Below are 23,679 nucleotides of genomic sequence, written 5' to 3'. Positions count from 1 at the left end.
CTTTTAACAGTTTATGAACATGAATAGACTCTGTAAGGGTTTATTGCTGAAAAATCAAAGTCTGTTGTTCTTGGCTTCTTGATCTTTTTACATTTGTGTGGTGTAAAGAGCCTTCAAACAGCCTGATTCTGTTGCTGCTCCTACTGCCAGATATAGCAAAGCTAAGACATGTTTCTATGAGTTATGTCCTAGTTTTGTTAGTGTTTCAATTTAGGTCCTCTACTTTAGTTCACTCCAGTAGTTCTGTAGATATCTTGATGCATTCCATATTATACATGGTCATAAATACCCTGTGGAGGAGAATTATTTACAACAGTTATTGCTTCTGTAGTTATGACATAGGTTCATTGTAGGTCTAAGACTTTTTTCGTTGGTAAACAGTTCTTGAAATTTAATTGTGCATGGGTTATCCCGATTACACAGTTAATAAACCAAATGTGCTTGAGGCACATGGAACAAAGTCATAACAAAAACGGTATCTTACTATCAGGCCTTCTGTGACCTTACATCATCCAGGTTAACAAACTCGGGTGTTTATTCGGCTCCATAGACCAGTGCTTCTCAGTTTTAATATGTGTACAAAATATTTCAGAAAGTTTAGGGTGGGACTTGAGGTGCTCCTTTTTGCAAGCTTCCCAGTGATACCAATGGTACTAGTCCAAGGACCACACTTAGAATAGAAAGGAACTAGGGAACTGTCTTAAAACCCAAATTCTGGGGCTCTGTGCCTCTCTTACGAAATTGGAATTTCCACAGAAATCCGATTCTTTAAAAATTATTTTATCAATTCTGAAGAATAGCAAAGTTATAAACCATAAACCATTAACACACTATGTATAGAACTCAACAGGGTGAGTCACAGTCCAATTTCTAACTAATTTTTCTAATATCTAATTTTCTGTTAAACCTTAAAGGAAAGCTCATCAAATTAAACACTACTGAGAATCCAGCGCTTAGAGTATTGCAATGGCAATGCACTGGTCAATCAGGAAACACCTTTTTCTCAGCTATCCTCTCAATCCAAAGCACAGCAAGTACTCGAATAAGGTCCTTTTATTCAATATTGTTTGGTTATAATGTTCATGAGGGGAAAAAAAAATGATTCCCTGCTAGGGCCACTGTCTCTGTGGAGTTTGCAGTTTCTCCCCCAGTCTGTGTGGATTTGCTCTGGGTATTGAGTTTCCTCCCACATCCTAAAGATGTATATGTGAGGTGAACTGGCATGTCTAAATTGTCCTGCTCTGAGCAAGTGTGTGTGTGTGTGTGTGTGTGTGTGTGTGTGTGTGTGTGTGTGCGCCCTACCATAAAAGGGAATCCTGTCCAGGGTGGGTTCCTGGCTTGCTACCTGAGCAGGGATGGGATCTGGCCACCTGTGACCCTGAACAGTAATAAATGAGTTGGAAAATCATCTTACTTGTTTCCATTAATCTTTCTTAAATGTGTGTGTAGCTCACATTTATTAATGTTTAACATTATACGTGTTTGGGGTCTTTATATAGAAGTTTGATGATGTTTTGTGACTAGAATTACAGCGTAGGAACTTAACTCTTGTCTATATCAATTAGCCTGTAGTAAACTTGGTTTCATTATAGGTTGTTTGACTTAAAGTTGCAGTTTCCAGTAACATTCTTCAGTTGTGACAACCAAACATGTCTATGGACATTGCCAAGTACCCTGCAGCCCCACCACCACCACCAGGAGGGGAGGCAAAATCACTTTGTTTCCCCAACAGCCTCACTGGGGATGACATGACACATTACTCCTACCCCTTATTTCTAGTCCCCTTGCATTCTACCATCTGGATTAACAGTACACAATTATATTCACTAATTTAGGGTGTATAATGTGTCCTCATGGACAATGGTAAAGGGTATCTTCTCTAAGGCGACCTTATAGCTGTACCTTCTAAAAGTACCCTCCATTTGTCCACAGCTTCAGGGCAATGGAGGGGCCAGGGGAAATACACTTCGTGGGCCTGTGACATAATGCCACATTGTGAGCCAGACTTGTCCAGGACTGCAGTTATTACTGAGTCCTCACACACCAGTTTAAGAGCGGCACCATGATGACGTTTTGGGACCTGGATTATCAGGATCAATTCAGATCCCATGTCCTAGGTCTAAAATCCTGATTTCTCTTTTCTAGTACATAGTTGTCAAGTGGATGGTCCTGAGTGTGGGGACAGAGCCAGGAATGCAGTTTCCAGGCTCTCAGCCTCACATGGAAAGGTGCTGGCTCAGGTAGTAGATGGCCATCAACTGTGATTGGATGGCCATCAGCTGTGGCTCGTTGGCCGTCAGCTGTAACCAGTGAGCCATTGGCCACTAATACAACTGCTGTGGCTACGCTAGCAGTAAATGGGGGCTAGCAAGAAGATGGTGGCTGGCACAGGCAGTGTGGATTGCGGATTGCAAAAAGGCGGATGCCGTCAGTGAGAATATAGTGATATGACTCCCTTATCTATGGCTCCGTGGGTGTTCCTTTTTGGCCTCACCATATCCTGCGTTCTTGTGTGGGGAGCAGGACCAGAGACCCAGCCTGATATCCTGCATGACACAGTTTCTTTAGAAAAGCACTGGAGTTAACACTACTGGACACACTTCTGGTCATGTCGTAGCATCCTTCCCTTTGGGACTTGATGCATGTTCTTCAGTCAATGGATTCCAGTCATAGACCTGGCTCGTGTCTGGAAACTGGGCCTGAAAATGTGATGTTTTACTGGGGACACTGCCCTCAGCCTCCTCATTATTTATCTTCAGTTATTTTTTTGTTTTGTTTTGTTTTTTCAATTGTATAGATTAAGCAATATTCCTGTTGGCTTCCCTACTATCTTATGCCTCAGAACATTGTGTTTTGTGTTGTTTTGTTTTTTTCAACAGCTCACTATGGGTCAGAATCACAGGCTGCCTCTCAGGCTTTGCTATTTCATTATGGCAATTGCTCCCACCTGAAATTTTAATGGTTAAGTGCTACCAGCTGGACTCAATTATTTCAGGATTCTTATTACTTTCAGAGCTCTCTGCTCTGAATCAGCATTTTGTATGATGAGCCCAGCCTAGAGAGGACAATTACCAAGGGGTTTCTCAATGATACTGGCTCACTCTCACTAACATGCTCTTTTTTGCTTTGATAAATGGAAGGTCCCTTGGGCCTTCCCACTGCACACAGTTGCCTGATGTTTTTTTCTGCCTTATCTAGTATAGCCATTACAGCATACACACCATTTTGAGCCTTTAGAGACTGTTAGGGACTAAATGTTTGTGCCCCACTCCCCCATCCCAGTTCATATGTTGAAACCCTTAACTCCAATGTAATGTTATTAGGGGGTGGGGCTTGTGGGAGATAATTAGGTTTAGATGAGATCATGAGGGTGGAGCCCTCATAACAGGGTTAGTTTCCTTATTAGAAAAGGAAGATATATTAGGGCTTCCTCACTTTGTCATATAAGAATATGGCAAGAAGGCAGAGGTCTGCAAGTCAGAAAGAAGGCCCTAGCCAAGAAATGAATCTGCTGATATTTTGATCTTGGACTTGACAGCTTCCAGAATTGAAGAAATAAATGTCTGTTGTTTCAGCCACCCAGTCTATGATATTTTGTTATAGTAGCCTGAGCAAATTAAGACTTAGCTCTTCTTCTAGGATGTAGCTTATTTAGGTCATCACTTTTTCCAAAGTTCCAAGGCCTTTGGAAACTTATTTGCACTGTCTCGTGGGGTCCCTGCCAAAGTGTTAAATAACATATTATGGCACAACTCATTGTTGTCCAACTTTATGCCTCTTTCCTTGATTCTGCACCCATGTATGTTCTCTTGTCTTTCTCTGGCGTCGTTACCTAAATGCTGAAGCTTTTTTTTAGAGTGTATTCATTTTCTTCTCTTAGCAGGTCCAGCACCGTTATGCTGTCATTGATCCTATAATTATGGGTCTGGTGGCCGGATAGGAAAGAAAGTATGCATTGTGTAGGGCAGAGCATAATGTCTTTTGAGACAGAGGCTTCTGCATTGCCTACAAGCAAGGGGCTAAGGGGAAGACTAACATTTAAACTAAGAGATCAGGCTACTTCTGCATGTTCAGATGAGTCAGGGAGACCTAAAGTTTTAGAGATCTTAAACTCATTAATCTAGATGTTCCTATCTCAAATCTCAAGTCTCCACTCTGTCCCAACAGGTGGCTAATCCTGGTGGAGCAAACTTGCCAAGGTTTAGAATTCAAACTGCTCTGGAGCTCTCCTACCCTTATGATTAAGTTCTGGGACAGACCCTCATTTTTTTCTGCCCTCTAGCTGCAGGCAATGGGAATCTCTTTATGGGCAGCTAAAGAAACACTGTGACTTTCAACATTTCACCTTAAATTGGTGATCATTCCCTTCCAGCCTTTCTTTTTTTTCTCTAATACATTAATAACTCATAGTGATAATCATCCAATTTCATAGTTCTTAAAATGACTACTTTCTCCTATATTTCTCAAATGCTTGAGATGTTCCACCAGGCCTCTCCTTCCTTTCACGAGTATCCATCCCCATCAACCACCAGTGAGGGGCTTTCCAATTGCATCATTAGAGAATACACAAAGCCATCTGTACTCTACTGACTGTCAGAGATGGAGTCTTCATTGTCCTGTGGCTGGCAGGTGAGTGAAGCCTCCCATTCTCATTTTAGAATCGGCATCCTAGGACCATTCTGACACCAACTCTCTTAGGCCAGGATTTCCTGGAAATCAAATGCAGTAGAGATTTGTGTATAGGAGGTGTACTGGGAGTATGCCCTGGACCATTCTGCTATGGCTGTGAAGAAAGCAGGATTGGGCGGGGAGAAAAGTTAAATTGCAATTCAGTTACAACAACTACACTTCAGTTGATCCCATGGGAGCTCTCGAGCTGGAGTGGCCCTTCAGAGTCATCCCAACGTGAGGCAAAGAAGCATCGGGCATTTGTTCACCACCATCTCCTCGCCCCCACGCTTAAAATTTGTCATTTCTGTTGTTTTTACAAAATACCTTAATAAACAAAAGAGGAAAACTATTTACATTCTGATGACAGGTAAATAAAAATTCAAAATAACATTATTACAGGGGAATAAAGAAAGATTTTTTTCTGATGATTTCATAAGACAAAGAGGGTTAGGGCACATATAAAATAAAAATTCCTTAAATCCTTAAAACTCTTTTTGCCTAACATCCTGCTCCTCGAAGCAGTTGTTACATCATTTCTGTACTCGTATTCTGCCTGCAGCTTGAACCCTTCTTGGAATATTTCTAATACCATCTTGGGCTGAGTTCTGCCTTCTTATTCACCTCCATAGTTCCCTGACCATCTCTTTCTTTAAGATAATTTGGCTCTTTCTCACCATCTATTGTTTGCAGCCCCATCCACCGGTATGTTTTACTAATCAGGGTTGCTTTGAGATCCATCTGCCTTAGAAGAGCAAAGACTAGAGATCATAAATTCTTTGCAGTTAATATTTTATCCTCTCACATCTGTGTATGCTAACTAGAGCCCACAAACTTTTCCCACGAGTGAAAATAAAATATTTTAGGATTTTCCTTCAAAATGATAATAATCTAATTTTTAAAAGGATATAAATGAAAATTTACCAGTATCAACTTTTAAAATTAGATTCAGATGGAAAAATGCAAAAGCTATCAGAAGATGCTACATTTCTCACAGCAGAATATTTTAAACAAATGTATATCAAAAATTGATATTGAAAGCAAAATTTTATCTTATTCTATGTAGAAAAATTATTGATTTCACTATAAACATACATGTAATTCAATTAAATGGTAGATAACACAACAACTTACACTAATACTTAGTTTTAGTGATTGCAAATGAGAGTGATGTGTTATTTTTTGGATGTTTGAAACCGATTTTCTGATCTCTGCCTGAAATAGTATGTTGTTTACTAAAGAAACATCATAAGGAATATTTATAAGCTATAGGTGAGCTCAGAATTTTTTTTTTTTTTTTTTTTTTTTTTTTTTTTGCCAGGATTGGGGATCAGAAATTGCTAAACATAAACAGCTTATGAGTGATGGAGTCATGATATCAGAAACTGATGTGAGAAAATGATCTAGGTAGATAAGCAGTTCTCTCCAGCATGAGAGTAGTCTTGTCAAGAGTCCCCAGAGGATTTTTTTAATGCCTTTTTCTCATCCTTTCAGGACCAATGGTAAGCTGCTTTAGCTGTTCATTGGACTTACCCAAGGTTTTCTTTCCTGATTTATTTGTCAGTCCAAAGCCAACTCTCTTTTGTAAGGAAAATGCATTGAGGAGGGGGAAAAAAATCTATAATATACAGAAATATTTCAAATAATTTGAAAATAAACATGCAGACTTTGCCCCAATGAATTGTACCATCATTATACACAAAACAAGGATTGCTTCCTATTTTATTCACTGTATTTTTACTGATTTTGGCAATAGATTCTAAAAATATACCACTTAAATGTAAAGCCTGCATTCACCATGAAACGTAATTATTTAGATATTAACTCTAAAAATCTTAGAGATTATGATGCTTATCGGGTTGAATCCAAGTCTAAAGATAAATATACTGGAATAAAAATTTCACTCAAATCCTATCAGGCTATTTCATGTGTATGGTTATTTTTCCAAATATGCTGAAATTGGGATACGTTTAGGAATTTTATACAATGAAAATTGCTAGATTTTTCCATTTTTAGCAAAGCACTTTATAAATCTACCATTATAGGCTAAGAAAAAATGACACACATATCTATAATAAAATCTCAAGATTCAATCCAGTAACAATGAGCAGTTTGGGCTCATTCTATGAAATATAACTAAAGAAATTCATCAGATGCCTGGTAATGTTTAGAAAATGAGTCATTTCCGTACAATATTTGCTTTGGTTAAGTCTTCTAGGCAAGCAGATAAATCAGTCCTAGGTCTTCTGTGGGAAACAAAGTCAATTCAGAATCAAAAACCAGAGAAATGATCTCTGTTTGGTTGCTCCCTTTATCTACTAAGATATGAATATCCTGTCCCCCAAGGTTATACATTAGTTAAGCCTATTCATAGATAATTTTTATCTTTTGCTCTTAAGATTTTATTTGTTGGAAGTGATTGAGAGTTTAGTTAATATTGTATTTTCATTTTGCTTAACAAACATTATATGCCTTTAAGCAAGTACAATCAAGGCACTATTCTAAGTACTTTATCAATATTAACTCATTTAATCCTCAGTACACTGAGATAAGCAATAATTGATATCCCTATTTTATAGACAAGGAAACAGGCACAGAGCTGTTAAATAACTTCCCAAATGTCACACAGCTAGTAAGTAACAAAGAATTCAATCTAGTAATTCTCCCTCTGGAGTTCATATTTGTAACCATTGCATTGTGCTAGATAGTGGAAGAATAAATTATAAAGCTATAAATTGTTGTCTAATTTTATTTTTCAAATTCATAACAAAACTAAAAATCATTTTTCTAGAAATCTGTACCAGGTTCCCAATTTCTCTCCACTCCTTCTCCTACCGTCAGCCTCAATGAGCTCAGCGTGTTCACTCTTAACCCCTGAAACCCTGTAGCCTTATGCTCAGTGTGTTAATATTCTCTTTATGAGGCAGCAAATCATAGATTTCGATGGAAGAGTCTTGGAGCTGTGCTCTTTCAGTTTGCGTCCTGGTTCTGCCAATTAGAAACCATGTAAGTGTGTGCAAGTTATTCACTCTCTTCTGGCCTTCATTTTGGTTGTGTGGAGTAAATGAATTAAAACATGAAGAGCACTTAGATAATGATCAGGTAAATATTGTTCTTCTTATGACTACCTCAGTTCTCAGTAGAAATGCCTACTTCATAAGGTTGTTGCAAGTTGACTCAGAGGTTCTGTAAATCATCTGCCTCGTTGTCAGGTGCCTCGTAGCTCAGTAAATGAATGGGAGTGTCTTTTCTACACAGTTCAGGCTTTTTTCTCTCTTAGGTGGCCATACTTAAGAGTAAGGCCACCTAACTGAGCTCTTATCTTCCCAATTTATCAATCAATTCTGCAAATTACTTATATTTCAATATCTAAATGTGAATTACATCATATCACAGAGTAGTTTTAAGTTTAAGAAAGCCATTCATGTCCTGTGCACTTTGGCTCTAGGTTCCTTTTCCTGCCTCATGTCCCTAATCTTTCTCACTTGTGCATACGGTGTTCCTGTCACACCAGAGAACTCACTTATCCAAACACACTTTGATATCTCTATGCTGAAAACCAGGCCTTTCTTTCCGCTTGAATATCCTGTCAAGTTACTGCTCTTAGCACGGGCCTCATTCAAAAGTTCTCTATGACTCTGTTCATTTCTCAGGAGACAATTTGTTATTCCTTCACACGTGCTCCAAAGGCACACTACTTCCAATCTCCCCATAGTTATGATCACCCTTCATTGCATTTTACAATTATATGTGTGTGTGTGTGTGTGTGTGTGTATATATATATATATATATATATATATATATATATATAAATAATTGTATATATATATATATATATATATATATATATATATATATATATGTGTGTTACTGTGCAGGGACTAAATGCCCTCTACATCAAGAAAAAATGCCTTTTTATGTAAAAAATTCTCAAATATTTACCATATGTACACAATTTGAAAACGTAATGATTCCTCAAGGACAATTTGAAAATGGTAGCCATGTCAGAAATACAGAAGGAAAACAAAAACTTAATATTTACATTAGAAAATTGGTTGGCATCCATTTTCTAAAAACAAATTTGGGGCAAAAAATAATATAAAACAGATATTCAGTTAATGGGAGCAAGATGGAAAATGCTATTGCCAAACCATATTTAAGAGTAATCAGGTTCTCTAAATTGAGCATAAGTCTGAAGTATGATCAAGTTAACAAAAAAGAAAAGGCCAGCGTTATATTGACTGAATTGAAAACAGAGTGTGGGGAAATTTGTATTTTTCCTGCAGAAAACAGAGTGACTATTCCTTCCATGAAGCCAAACCTAAGCCTATGCTTCAGATCTTTATCAACATCACTTTCCCCATTGAGCTTATTTATCCCTTGTTTCATTCCTACCCTGCTCTGTTCTCTGCTAAATGATTTCTTACTCACCATAAATTTTGTGTTAATGGACATCGGTGCAATAGCTCTCATTATATTAAATGCATGTTTCATAGAGCTTTCTGGATTTAGATAGTTGATTAAAGGTAAACTAAGGATTGGATTTCCCTTAGATGGACCAAGCAAGATGGTTGGTCAGCTAGCAAAATCATTAGGTATCTAATATATGTCAGCTCTTGTAGGATGCAGCACTGACCAAAGAAAGATCTACTCACCATCACATGGAGCTCACAATGAGGCAAGAAAGGCAAACAAGTGTCGGTGAGATAGATGCTATAAAATAATACTGTGTATTTGCAAAATTAGGTGTTGTTTTGTCTAGTTTAGGGGTATGAAAGCTATCCCTAAGAAAGTGATATTTAAGCCTACTTCTAAAATACAAATTATATTTAGCTGAACAGAGTAATAAAGGTAGGGAAGATGTATTTTTGGATGAGGGAGAGCAGTTGATGTCGTAGACATAATGTGTGTAGACGTGGAGATGAGAGAACAATGAGGGACTGCAGAAGAAACCTAAAGATGTCAGGATTTTTGCAGAGGAGACAATGAAAGAATTAATAGAATAAGTAAGGCTAGAGATAAGGGCAAAATAATTTGAGGTTTTCTGGTGGACCTCAGTATTTAGATTTGATCCCACGAGTGCTACGCTCCTGCCTCCTGAAAAGGATGGATTTTCTATGAAGTTATCAAAAGCCATTCATTCTTCTTGTGCACTGTGTTCCATCTCCTGTAGCATACCAAAGATTTCACATACTCTCCATCTCCTGAATCATTATTTTTTTCCTACTGGATCATTCCTATGAAAACGTAAATATAGCATAAGAGAGCACATATTAAAAAAAAAAAAAAAAAGCCATTTCCCATCAGCCCAACTTCCCTGAACCATTTTTCTGCACCCCTTAGAGAATATCTCAGCCAAAAACAATGTCTATGTCTGTACTCACTGTCTATACTTTCTCAGCAGTCCACCTTACATCAACATATTTTTGGCAGGATTTTGTCCCCATTCTATACTAAACCCACTATTGCAAAGTGGTCAGTGACCTTCATCACACATGTTCCAGCTGATTCAGTAGCATTTAACGAGCCTGTGTCTCACTACTTAAATTCCTCAGTCGGATATCAGAGACTAGTCCATCATCAACTTTATTGAATACATCTGAACCCCTGCATATGCTTTCCCTGAAACCACTATCACTTTCAGTGAGGTGAACAGAGTGTTGGGGCTTACAGCACACCAACAGCTTTCTTTAAAAATTCTTTTAAATACTCCTCTTTTAAACTTCAACTCCTGAATTTTTGATGCCCTAGAGATGGGTGAGTTTTAAGAGTTGTCAAACAGATTTTCAGCTACCAACATTTGACATTTCTGGATAGTCGTCTAACTTTGTAATATATAATCTTTGGTCGTAATGGCGCAGGTAAACTGAGATGAGAAAAAAATTCATTTTAATATACTCATGTATCTTGAAATGTATCACAATTTTTCATTTAAAACACAGATTCAGCCCACTTCAGGACACTTAGTTCAAAATGCCTTGGGGACTCTTTCCTCTGCAATGATGAAGTTGCTAGGTAGTTAGTAGTCCAGATGTGCCAATGAGTACTAGTATCCACGATGAAGTCACTTTTTCTCTTTTTTAACAGGAGAATTCTAAATGTAGGTTGACAGAGAGCAGCATGCTTATCCTACTTGTTTTTCACCCTAGTATGGGTGGGTGAGAAAGTAAGAAAAAAATACATGGCCATTCTGCTAATGCATATGAGAGAAACATTTCAGTCACGTGGTTAAGCCCACAGTGGACTGAAATTCTTAAGTATGTGCAAACCTGCTTTCTGTGGGAGAGCAACGCCCCAGTATGCTATCTTGGGAAGAAAAAGAAAAAGAAAAAAAAACAAAAACCTGAAAAGTAAATTATAGAAAACTAAAAATATTGGATAGCAAAATACAAATAAAATAAATAAAAGTATGGATGTTCTATTTTACACTCAATACAGGTAGAAAGAGGGTTCTGTTCAATTATTTTCAGCTACAATTTTTTCTTAACAAAGACTTATGTACGTTGTAGTATGATTTACCATTTCTCTGATAATATAAATAAACGTATGTGAAATTATACAGTAAGATATATATCTTCTATGTAAAAGTATAATTATTTTGTATGTTAGAAAATAAGCTTTGTTTTTTTAAAAACACACATCATTTTTAGCACTCTTATTAGGGAAAATAATTAAAATTGAGGCTGTTATTAATATAATTCCAAAAAGTTACAGAATTTGAGTGTTTGCATAGTTAATAAAATGAACCATCTCAAAAATCATTAAATAAAAATGTAAATTATGAAATGTGACGTAAGAGTTCTGCCATTTTAACTTAAGATATTTCTCACCAATAACCATAGGATAGCAATTTATGGCTGAATAAAATTTAGATATACTACATAGAGGGGTTTGATTGATATTTCCATCCATTACACAATGTATGGGTATTATGTAATGTTGCAAACCTATTATTACTTAAAATTGAACAGTTTTTCCTATTTTCATTTTCTTCCATTTTTTATCAGATCACATACATTTTGTATATTTTATAATTTAATTACTTATGATGACTATGGGCATCAACAAGACAATAAATTTATCTAGATCATTTTATTTCTATACTAACTGCATATCCATATAGCTGCCATGGCTGTCATCCCAATGATATTTTGACATGTTGAAGGCCTAACCCTACCTACCCACCAATGCATCTAACCATATGATATATTTCTACCAATTAAGAGCCACATCCGTGTAATTTCCCATGCTGCCATTAAACGTTTTGGTCCTAATTTAAAGAGAAAAATGATGAACAAGTTGGGGAAGTATAAGGATGGGAATATGCATGATACATTAAGCAAGAGCAAAGGAAAGTTAAATGTGAATCTTAAATACATCTTGAGTAATAGTTTGCAATTAATTAGTCAAGAATTGTTGACCTTAAATTGTCCTGCTTTGATTAATAGTACAGGGTGGTGTACCTCTGTTATATCTTTACCATTTTCTATTTGTTGACTATCTTTCCTACTAAACTGGGTTTTTCTCTCTTTAACCTTGACACTTAGTATCATGTAAATAAAACACTTACAAAAATAATGGTTTTGAACTATGTAATAAAATCAACAAAATTATATTATATAGTCTCTTCAGTTAAGTCAGTATTCAAAATAAAACATTTTTTTTCAATTTTCCAGTAGCATATTTTAAAGCAATTATTGCCTATTAAATACTGTTGATAAATAAGCAAATCACATCTTTAGATGTGAATGAATAAAGTCAAGGAAAGAGGACACTTACCACTTTCCATTGATCATTGTCCAGTTAGTACTAGAGAAAAGAGGTTTTGTTTTGAGTTTTTAAGTGGAGAACACATGGGGGAAAATATGAGAGTTTTTAATTTCTAGCTAAACCTTACCTTTAAGTGTTTGTGTTCATTAATTCTTGGCAAAAATGCAATCCTAATTTAGAGATGAAAACGTTTCAATGCACCATAAAACTCATGAACTTCAAAGAGGTCTTACAATGAACATTTTCACAATTTAAGCACAAATGAACGAAACCATGTGGGTTACATTTCTTTTAAAGTATACATGCATTTAGAAATTAAGAAAAAATACACACAACAAATAAATGTGAGGTTTTCATCAAACTCTACATTGAGTGACCAATAATGTCATAACATGTCTATAATTAGTTTAAAATTTAAATTTATCTGAAGCAGAAAACAATTATTAAATTAGAATTTAAAAAAAAAAAAACTTTACTATGATAAAAAACTCAATGTCACCAAAAGTTAATCACTTTCTGACTGTACAAGGCAATGTACTATATATAGCATGCTACTATGTTAGATTTAGTCTGCTTTCTGGCACTTTAGAATAATTCACAATGTGAGATGAGTTCATTTGTTCACCCGAAAAAAGAAAATTAATAGATAAAATATGTACAGGATAGTTTACATAGTGCATTGTGCTTTTCAAGACAACATTCATGGCTGAAGAAGAACCATAGACATGCCAAGTAAAAATCTGTTATTAAAGAGGGATATGCCTGGAGGAATTGAGAGCTCTTTCAGTCCCATCTGAAAAAGAAATTAAATCGTATGCGATATTTATTTTTAAATGATGACAACACAGTGGCTTGTCAAGGTGGAGTCGGAAGGGACAGTCTAAGTACCTGGTGCTGTTAATCAAATCAATTCAGTGCAGTGACTGAGTTCTGACTACTGTACTCTGCTCCAAGCAAACACTCCCTGTAATGGAAGTAATGGTTATTACTGGGGACTCCCTTCTCAAGAGGCATCTAATGGAGCCACTGAATCTCGGAAAGAAACTGAGAATCAGGTTTTGTTTGTTTGTTTGTTTGTTTGTTTGTTTTTTAACTAAAATCTTATTAGGTTCTCCAAATTGAGATGGGAAACAGAAAATATGAAGAATTTTCTACAATGGCAGGAACTATGTCCCAGGCAAGCTCAGTGAAGTGAGGTTTAAATATAAATGTAGCCAGCTACGTTTATTATATGTTTGGCTGCACTTCCCAGTCAGTGTTTTCTTCCACATTACTGATGCAGGTTTCCAGGATTCTTCCTGGAATGGATGCATATTGACTCTGCTTTTTCTCTCATTTGGAATCATATTCACAAGTTTATTCTAAATTGTGATGCCCAAGTGCCTTCTGTGGGAGGCTTTTTTTTTTTTTTTTCACTGTGTTAATTCTTTTTTAGAACTTAACTGCTTGGTATTTGATGTATTAATCCAAAATTTAATTCCTCAGTTTTTGCAGGTATCATATGGACTTTCTTTTTATTATATCCACATGTACATTTCCCCATCAATTAAATTGCGGAAACATATTTGTGTTTTCACATTATCAATCTCAATAAAACCCAGTTTCTGTTTCTCCTACATCATTTATCTAAACAGGATACTGGCGAGGACTAGGTGTTCTAAATATAATGAGTCCATATCCACAATCTTGAATGTATTGGGTTCCCCCAGTTCTGTCTTTTGGGAACCCAGAGTCAACTTGCATCCATCAACTTTGTCTTCTTTTACAGAAAAGCATACGGGGACAATTATAGTTCTTTCTTCAGGTACATCAAACAAACTTGTTACTGGGATCAAAACATAACTGATCTCTAAATTTCGAAACTTTACCCGCATTCTGATCTCTCACTGGGAAGACCTGACATATCCAATTTAGACCCGTACACAAAGCCTCTATTCCAAACAGTAATGGCAGTGTTTTGGTGTCAGTTTAAAGGCCCTACATGTCTCCCAATACTCAGCAAGGAATAAACATGAAGTTTTGGAAAAAGAAATCTCAGTATATTTATATTGCTTCCCAGACGGTGTCACTCTTAGGTGCCGAGTGCTGGTTTCGGGAAATGGAAGAGGTACCCATTACCTTAGTTCAGAGTTAAATATTTTCTTCCCAGAGGAAGCCTCTCAACTCAATATGAGTGAATGTTTACTGTACTAATGTTTAAAGAGGTCAGGACAAGTGAGACATGCTGACTTTGATATACTGTCTTTCTTGCCATCTTCCTTAGAGCATGTTTGATTGAAAGCAACTGAAACCTGCTTACGCAGTTTTCAAGATTAACTGTAAGCTCACAGGTTTATCTCATGAAACCCAAAGTAAGGGCCTATCTTAGGATAAGAAATGCTTGCTGGAGAGTCACCAGGAATACAAGGAAGTTACTGTTGAATTAGTATAGTATTTTGTGGCGGTTAAGAGCATGGGCTCTGCAACCAGACTATTTGAGTTCAAGTTTCAGTTCCTCCATTTGCTTACAGGACTTTTTTGAAACATATAATCTCTCCCATTTCTCATTTATTCAACTATAAAACAGGAATAATAATAATTCCTATTACAGAGGGTTGCTGTAAGAGTTAAGAAATGCAAAGTACTTAAAGTACCTGGTGCATAAAAATGCACTCAATAAAAGTTAAGCACGATAATAATCTGTTTATTGACAGTGCCACATTTATTATATATCCCTTCAATACTTTACAAAAAGCTAAAGCATAACAAAAAATATTAACAAATTTACTCAGTCAAAAAGGGGTGGAGGGTTACTAATAAATTAAAGAATAATGTCGAAAAGAATAGTGCATGGTACAGCATACCCAAAAAATTCTCCATGAAATCTGTGCTTCTAGGACTTTAATATGTATCAATAACAATTTGGCAAGATGTTTTGTCCTTTTTAAAAGTATAAAATGGTTATATCTAATAAAAACCTGTTACATACAATAATAACATTTAGTGAGTAAAGGAGAGAAAAACCTAATATGAAGAAATCCATTGATTTTATGTATGTATCTATGTATTTTAATATACTGCATTATGTAATCACCTAAATTTCATATTGGAAAAATAAACAAGAGTAGCTAAGGCAGTGTGCTCTGAAAAAGAACATGAATGCAAACTAGTTTAGTAGACATGAAAATATATTCTGCCTAAACAATCAAAACTGCTGATAATAATATAGATAGGCAGAGTAATGAATGATATTAGAAAGGCCAGAAATAGATTCAAGTGCAAATAGTTATTGTAACATAATGATGAGATCTCAAATCAGTAACTTATTGGGAAATAGGAGCATTATCATTAAAAACAATAAACTTGGATCCATAATATACATCATACCTGAAAATAAAATCAGAATTGATAAAATGTTTATATGTAAAAAATAAAATAAGAACACTAGAAGATAAGAGCAAAGGATTTTTTTGTAATCACTGAAATGGGAAGGCCTATCTATAACACAAAATATAAAAACCATGAAATAAAAGATCTAATAAGTGTAATTTCGTATCAGTAAAAATCCTTACTGAGGAAGGAGCTTTCAAATCAGCAGATCTGAAGATGGGGACCTGGCAAGAAACTCATGGCCCAGTGACCAGACACCAAGGGAACATGGATGATTCAGCAGAGGTCAAAGTGTACAAATAAGAAGAACCAAGCTCCCGGGGGAAGTTTGTGCTTCCTAGCAGATGCCAGCATGATGACAACACCAGGACATCACACAAAGATATGGCAGTGTGCTAGCTTTCTAGAATTTAGCCTTAAACTAGGGATATGAGGGTGAAATTAAAAAAAAAAAAAAAAAAGCTGCCTAAATTAACTGAGATATCTTGATTTGACCAAGTTAACCTGCAGCAACTGAGTTTTCACTGTCAGGCAAAATGGGGGCTCAAAAAACAAATTAAGTTCTGTTTTTATTTTTACTTCTTCATTGCAAGGATGGAGAAGGAGAATTATAAATAAAATCAAAAGAGAGAATTATAGGAGGAGAATTATAAATAAAGTCAAAAGACAAAAAAAAAGATGATAAAAGATTATTTAATCTGGCTGCATGTAATCAGAACTTCTCTAAAAATACCATTAGCAAAGTTAAAGTACAAACAAAACACTGAGAAAAGTGACTGCCATGTGTGTCACAGAAAAGGACTAATGTCCTCAATATTTAAAGAGCATACAAAAAGCATTAAGAATAAAGACATACAACCCAAAAGAAATATCAAACATTAGTCACAGAACTTTTGAAAATTTGTGCAGCTTCACTTATACATTGTATTTTAATGTGAAAAGTCGTCTAGCAACTTGATGAGTCTGTGGGGAAATATACTCTCATATGTTATGGGTGGAAGTGAAGGTTTTTATAAGCCCTATAGACAATTAGGCAATATCTGTCAAAACTACAAAATGCATATGTTTGACCCTGTATTTCATCCTACAGATTTATTTGCATGCGTGTGAAATTAATGTTTACCTTTTTTATACATATCATTGTCTGTAGTAGCAAATGATTGGAAACAATTCAATATCCATCAGCAAAGGACCATTTAAATTATAATAAATTAAAAGAGTGAGACAATATTTTAAATATTTGTTACGTGTGAAGCTAAGTAAAAGAGTATGCACATATTATATGGAAAGATTTAATGGAAAAAATTACTCATACTTTTTTATACACTTTGAATTTTCAACTATATTAATCATCTATTTAAAGAGTTCAATTTTTTTTTAATTAGAAAAATTGTGGTACAATAGCTCTCACATACAGCATATAAAACCTAATTAGAAAGTTGTTCCATTATTCCAGGAGCAAGGAAGTAATATATTTGTTAAACCTTTTATTATAAGAAAATACCAAATTAAAATCATACTGTGATACCTTTTTTCATTTATCAAATAAAAAATCTAAAATTTGACAGTTCACCTGAGAGTGAACTGTTTCCTGAGAGTTGGTGAGGCCCTCAGGAAATAGGCACTGTTGTACATAGTTGATGGAAGTGTCAGGTACCTGCCACTACAGTATTATCCACACCTAACTTCTTTTTTTTCTTAGCAAAGCCTGTCTCCCACTCTAATAGCTGAAAATATCAGCTACTTGAGCTCCCAGAAACCTATAGACAGGCCATAGCATACAGACAGTACAGAAAAAAAAACCACACACAAAAAAACTGAGAGGATGTCTGGGATTTTTTTTTCCTTCTAATAGGAAAGGACACAGAGAAGGAGAATATTCTCCACTCTGTATGATGCTTTTGACTGTGGCAACCATCGTGGACCATAAGGGGACAAGATAAAAATGCTTTGCATTCAAATTTTGTGTTCTACGAAGAGGGTATCTCTGCCTTTTCTGCCGCTGTTAGTTGGGTAGTCTTATTTGCAGCGGTAAGAATTTTGATATTGATACGTGAAGTTTACCAGAAAATGGGTCAAATGTTAAGAAACAGCAACCTCAAGTGATGGTTGTAACTGTTTTTCACAGGTCAGAGTGTATAGCAGTATAAATGTATAGCAGTATGAGGGTGACAGAGGACCTGAAGGAGCAAGCACGGCACTTTTTCGTGGGGTTGCATCACTTTGCTTTGGCACAACCTTCCTAACGTGTGTGGTTGATTTAAGACCATACGGTTTTAATCTCACCACCAAATATAATTTGTGAGCATAACAAACGCTAATACAATTTACCAAGTGAATGTGGAATTCAAGAAAATAGCTTCTCAATGAACAATGATAACACTGAGATTTAGTTTCTTACGTCTTTGTTGATTTTATCTCTTTCAGATGTCAGCACCCCTTTGTCATTTAGACATCTAAAAATATTGATCATTCAGAACGCAATCACATTAACATTCTCTCTTAAACTATCCAGTGACCAGCAATTACCTTATGAAAGTCCCATTCATCTAAGATCCAATGAAATCCGTGTAAAATACTACTACCTTACAAATGCATTAAGTTCACTTTACAAGCAAAATTCATTTTTAGGTTTTCAATTCTATAGTCTAAAATAATCCCAACAATTTATTTTTTCTCTAAATCAAGTCATATTATCAATTGAAAACTTGTTAAAGTATTTGTAAGCAACAGATTAACTAATTATAGAATTGACAGAGTAAAGATTTCTGTTAGCGGTGACTGAACCAGTTGTAATCAATTAAAAAGCTGATCACAAATATTAATTGACTAGACTATGAGTCACTTCATTAGTTCTAATTTTCTGAACTAAATATTTTTTAATGAAATCAGCAGTACTATCCAGAAAATTGGAAAATTTTATAATTACCAATATACAAAAATCATATATTTTTAAATTTAATTTGTGAATATTAAAAACTTGTTGATTCCTTTCTTTTGCCATTGCATCTATGGCCAACTCCTACTTTTTATATAAATTTATTTTTATGTTTACTATGTTAGAGTTTGAGATAATTTTTCTGAAGCCTGGTAAAGTCTAGATGAAATTGGAACCATTTTATTTGCAGTAGAAATGGCAATGAAAGCATGAAACCACAAATATTTAGAGTTTCATTTTCCAAAATGACATAAATAGTTCATGTAGAATTTAATGAGCCATTTAATTCTTTGTTAACCATTAATTTCTATTCAAAACATTTCACTCTGTTGTTTATGATGATATCTATTTCTCTTTATCCTCCGATATTTTCATCAGTGTGAGATCCATATTGTATCTTCAGGAGGAACAGAAATATATAAAATTATGTAGCAAGGTTGGTTGATTCCTATACCTTAAGGAAACCAGAATTGTGCATTGTCTCAAGAAGACAAATAAGGATGAAAAATATGCTGTGAGGGGAAGAGGAAAAAGAGGAAGGCAGAGTAAAATCAACTTGTGGTCTTTAAAAAAAAAAAAAAAAAAAAAAAAAGATTATATCTGAGGAAAACAATCACAAGATCTACACCCCAAAGCATTAAGGAATAATGTAAATTTCTCTGAATGGTACTTGGGAGTATGGGGGTGGAGGCAATCCTACCAAACTTTCCTTTTTGTTTCCTCCCTCAGCCTCTCTTTTTTCTGTTTTCCTATAGTACCAAGCAAAAAGTATCTCACCCATGACCCAGTTAGACAATTTTTTTCTCCTGGAGGAGTGTATATTTGTTAGGCTGTGTCTAGCACTGTATTGTCATAATATACATGTCTGTGAAAATGTTTCTATATTATGTGTCTAGCACTCTGCTCAACAGTGATGATTCACTGTACACACACACACACACACACACACACACACACACCATGTATATTACATAATTTCTTCACGTAGGATTAACCTTTTTTAAAGTTAAATCTCATACACAAACACAGATTGCATGCTTTCCTATGTGATTCCACTTCCTCTCAAGGATACTTTGATAAGATTTTTAAGTAGTTTTGTTAGATTTACACCTGACACCTTCATCGTCACTCTTCGCTTTCTCTGTTTTCAACTTGTCTGCTTCTTGGACTCCACGATAGTCAACCCCATGAGCCTCACAAATAGACTTATATGCAAAAGTATAAAATTCCAGAAGGAATGTATTTAAATAATACTCAAAACCAATAAGCCCAGGCCTCATTCCCAGCTACCCGCATTTTATTAAGATCTCTGTTTATGTTTCATGATAAGCATGGTGTTGTATCTTTTCTGCCTTGACAATAGCTCCAGTCTGCACATCTTTACCATTATTTCATTCCAGTTGCCTAACTAGTTCAACTTTCTGCTCATGTAAATATATGCTGGTTTTACAATCTCAAAGGAAGATTAAACTTGATTCTTCCCATTTTATTTTACTTATATCCATCTTTGCTGGAACTTAATATTCCTTTTTGTCCTATTCTTAATGAAAATAAAAAATAACAGATCATATTTCAAATGTCTCCTCTTTATAAGGCCATCATATATTCATTTCTCCATCCTGTTTTATTTTATCCCAAACCCTCCCTGTAATTTTAAGAGCATAACACAGCTAAGAAATAACTAATTATTCTTCAGTGTATTATTGAATTGTGATTTATTGCATTTCCTTTCAATTTTGTCACTATTTTAAAAGATAAATAAACATACAGAATTTTCCAAAATGTATCTAATTATAAACCACCACCATGGGCCTTTAACCAAAGCTTTCATTCATTCTGAAATACCCTCAGGTATCTCTACGGAGTGTGTCTTCATGGGATTTTTTTTTTCACTTCTATATACAAAGCAGTAGTGTGTGTATGACTGGCAGAGAACCTTAACAGAATAAAGCTTTGTTTCATTTAACCAACAGGAACAATAGTCTCCTCAATTTCAACAGATTTTTTTTTAATGTCACTCATCTACTCTAATTAGAATTATTAGGAAAGTATATATACTCTTCTTGGGCTCTAAATTTCTAAATAAGTTTTTAAGCTTGCATTTATTCATGCAATAATTAGAAAGAAATGTATTTTATTTACATATTAGTGAAAATACTTGACTAAAGATATTTAAGTGAGTTTGTACAGAGCCATATCTAAGTATAATATCTGTGTGATAACGATTGGGTCATACTGCTAAAGATTACAATTATTTTTGTCTTTCATATCATTAGCCTTAATGCACTCGAATGGTACATGTATCTTAGTATGGATGATCCGCTCAAATGAGTATAATTTTATAACAAAATTGCTTAAGGTGAATTTACTTTTCCACATAACTTCCTTTCACTACTAATGGAGAAGGAATGCATTAGTACTCATGGAACATTCACTGTCAGCCCATTTCCATTTCCTGAATGTAGAAGAAGGCCATTAAAAAGCCATTATGGGGGTCACTCGAGGAGTCAGTGTGTATCTGCTACTGAAAGCCATGTGTGTGGGGATGACGCTGTTGGTGAAATGGCTCCAGAAGTTGAGCTCTCAGTATGGGAAGGGTGACCTAGGCAATCCTCCTCCGACATGGTCCAGGGTGGGCACCAACCTTACTGATATCGTGGCCCACAGAAAGATCACCACCCGGGAGCTGGTGGGTTGCCCACTGTCCAGTTACTATGGAAACTGCCATTCTCTCCGGTTCATGATGGATGCCTCCAACCCCACCCAGCTCTCTGGGTCCTGTGCGTAGCTCCTTCTTTCTGCAGAACCACTTGCAGAAGCATCAGTCCTGATTATCTTCAATGAAAATGACCTGCACTGTTACATGACCATAGAGGAGAGGAAGTCATTAATCAGGCTCCCAGACATCATTGCTTGTGCTAAGCAAAACATCACCATGGCAGAAATCAGTGCCGGGAAAGGCAATGGCTTGCCAGGATCACTGTGCTGGCTCCAGGACACCCACAGAACCAGCAGATGACTACCAGGTAAAGAATGTACTTGGACAGCTCTATGGCAGGAGGCAGAGGATGGCACTGCTGGGCCTCCGGTGGTTTGTTCTTATAAAGACAGGGTGACCGAATGTAAGCCTTTAAGGGGGGCTTCTGTACTGAGTTGCAGTGATGGGAAAACTGAGGCACGCAAGTTACAGAAACTGCTTACACTTACCTCTGACTGAAAAGACTGTCCCAGGACTGGGAGAGCAGGACAAGCCTGCCAGACCTCTGTTCCTCCTAAGCACCCAAAGGAGCTAGGAGGAGATAGGGTTCCCTCAATAGCAAGGGCAGAGAGAGGCTCTGATGGGATTCATCACCAGGCCCTCAGTGGCACGGTCATCAGTGTCCTGCTGTGTCCTCTCATTTCAGCAGAGGGAGCTTGTAGGAGAGCACCTGTGGATTGGTGGATGTGTCCTAGAGTCCCTGTAACAAATTACCACAAACAGTGGCTTTAAACAGCATAAGTTTATAGTCACAGTTCTGGAGGCCAGAAGTCTGAAATCAAAGTTTTAGCAGGGTTGGTTCCTTCTGGAGGCTCTGAGAAAGAATATATCCCTTACCTCTCTTCTGGCTTCTAGTGGCTTCGGGTAATTCTTAGTGTCTGACTTAGGGTCAGCAGAATTTCTTATAAGAACACCTGTCATTGGAGTTAGGGCCCAACCTAAATCCAGGGTGATCTCATCACGAGATCCGTAATTACATCTGTGAAGGCCCTTTTCACAAATAAGGTCACATTTGCCTGTTCTAGGGGTTATTACTTGGGCGACTATTCAACCCACTACAATCAGATAAGAAATCATCTGCTCCCGAGTGTAGTCGTGAGTTCTCCACGAATAGCTTTCTCTGTCTCAGGGGCAGTTTAGGCCGGTTGGGCATGTGCCGCCTTACTTCCTTCGTGTAGAGAAGCAGGCCCGTGTCCCAGACTCCATGTAGTTGCCATCCGTCCCCTTTGCTGGGTAGAGGGAAGCTCTGTTCATGTGGGGGGTTGTAAATGATGTCCCAGAAAAGCAGGGCAGCATGGGCTGAAATGTCATCACTCCCCATGTGAAGAGAGAGGCCTTACAGCGCACTTTTGGGAAGATTTGCTACTGGCTCTTGGCTGTACACCGCCTGTGCCAATGCTGGGTGCCACCTTCTCAGACATGCCCCGTAAATTGTTTCGAGGTACGCCACCAAACAGCCCTAGATGTGAGTGATCTCCACCTCATCGGTGGGGGGGTACTTATAGATTTCACAGATAACTTGGGACTCAAAGGGCTTTCAGACATCCCCCAATTTCAAGGGACATCATCTGAGCAAAGCCTGGTGAAAAGCATGAAGTGTTAGAAGAATTTCTATGAAGCTATAACTCAACAGTTTTTCAGCTAAGGGTGTAAGAATACCAGGAAAGGGGTTAGCACTAGGCCTGAGCTCTGGGAACTAGCTGAGTGCCAGCAGGCAGGAAAGTCCCCCTTTTTCACTATGAAGTTCTGAATTATGTAAACCATGTTTTACATGTTCAAAAAAACAAAACAAAGGAAAAATAGAAATGTAAATCTGAAAAAACAAGCAAACAAAAACCTTAACTGTATATCAAGTTGTTACAATAACCTGAGAGAAAAGAACCTCTAAGGTAACATTTGAACACAACAATTGGTCTGTCTTTAGTTGGACAGGAACAAAAAGAACTGAAAAGAAATTGTAAACCTCATTCTGTATTTCTAGTATAGCATGGATAGTAGAGCAGTTTTATGTATGTTGTACAATAAACTAAGTATATTTGTGAAACATTTTCATTTATTGATGGGAATTTCAGTTATTTTTATATCTTGACTATTGTAAATAGTGCTGAGTAAACATAAGGGTGCATGTATATTTTCACATTAGTGTTTTGGATTTCTTCAGATAAATACCCAGGAG

General features: G+C 36.3%; 1 pseudogene; it reads left to right on the top strand.

Annotated features, from left to right (window-relative positions):
* The first annotated feature begins 21,233 nt into the window (after window positions 1–21,233).
* Window positions 21,234–21,764, top strand: LOC109455370 (ADP-ribosylation factor-like protein 16; annotated as a pseudogene).
* The last annotated feature ends 1,915 nt before the right edge of the window (window positions 21,765–23,679 follow it).

Source organism: Rhinolophus sinicus, linkage group LG09 (genome assembly GCF_036562045.2).
Source record: "Rhinolophus sinicus isolate RSC01 linkage group LG09, ASM3656204v1, whole genome shotgun sequence".
NCBI classification, from domain to species: domain Eukaryota; kingdom Metazoa; phylum Chordata; class Mammalia; order Chiroptera; family Rhinolophidae; genus Rhinolophus; species Rhinolophus sinicus.
Note: the sequence above shows the minus strand (reverse complement) of the source record. Positions and strands in the feature narration are given on the sequence as shown.